This window comes from Orycteropus afer, unplaced genomic scaffold, assembly GCF_000298275.1.
Source record: "Orycteropus afer afer isolate SDZICR_OR568_19922 unplaced genomic scaffold, OryAfe1.0 scaffold00503, whole genome shotgun sequence".
NCBI lineage: Eukaryota > Metazoa > Chordata > Mammalia > Tubulidentata > Orycteropodidae > Orycteropus > Orycteropus afer.
Window position 1 is genome coordinate 752,898 of NW_006922090.1, and position 1,188 is coordinate 754,085.

The following is a 1,188-nucleotide window of genomic DNA, read 5'->3' on the forward strand; positions in this document are numbered from 1 at the left end:
TCTTTGGGACACAGCAAAAGCAGTGATCAGAGGCCAATTTATAGCAATAAATATACATGTCAAAAAAAAAAAAAAAGAGTCAAAATCAACAATTTAAACCAACATGTCCAACAATTAGAGAAAGAAAAGGAAGAAAAGCCTACAGTCACCAGAAGAAAGGAAATAATCAAGATTCGAGCAGAAACAGAAAATAGAAGGGCTATAGAAAAAATCAAAAAGACCAGAAGTTGGTGTTTTGAAAAGATCAATAAAATTGACAAACCACTGGCAAATTTAACAAAGGAAAATACAGAGAGAACACAAATAACATGAATAAGAAATGAAACGGGTGACATAACAGAACCAACTGAAATAAAAAGAATAATATCAGAGTATTATGAAGAACTATCCTCCAACAAATTTGAAAATCTAGAAGAAATGGACAGTTTTCTAAAAACACACCACTTACCTAAACTAACACAGATTTATGTGGAAAAGTTGAACAGGCCCATCACAAAAGAAGAAATTGAACAGGTCATCAAAAAAATTACCCACTAAAAAAAGTCCTGGCCCAGATGTTTTCACTGGAAAATTCTACAAAACATTCTGAGAAGAACTGATACCAATTCTACTCAAACTATTCCAAAACATAGAAAAGGATGGAATCCTCGCTAACTCATTTTATGAAGCAAGAATAAACCTTAATACCAAAACCAGGCAAAGGCATTAATCAAAAGGAAAACTACAGACCAATATCCCTCATGAATATAGATGCAAAAATCTTCAATAAAATCCTAGATAATAGACTCCAACGACATATCAAGAAAATCATTATCATGACCAAGTGGGTTTCATATCAGGTATGCAGGGATGGTTCAACATTAGAAAAATCATCAATGTCATCCACCACATAAATAAAACAAAAGAGAAGAATCACATGATCATATCAATCAATGCAGAAAAGGTATTTGGTAAAATCTGACACCCATTTCTGATCAAAACTCTCAGCAAAATAGGAATAGAAGGGACATTCCGCAATATAATAAAGGGCATTTATGCAAAACCAACAGTCAACATTATTCTCAATGGAGACTGAAACCATTCCTCTTGAGAACAGGAACCAGAAAAGGATGCCCGCTGTCACCACTTCTATTCAACATTGTACTGGAAGTCCTAGCCAGGGCCATAAGGCAAGAAAGGGAAATCAAA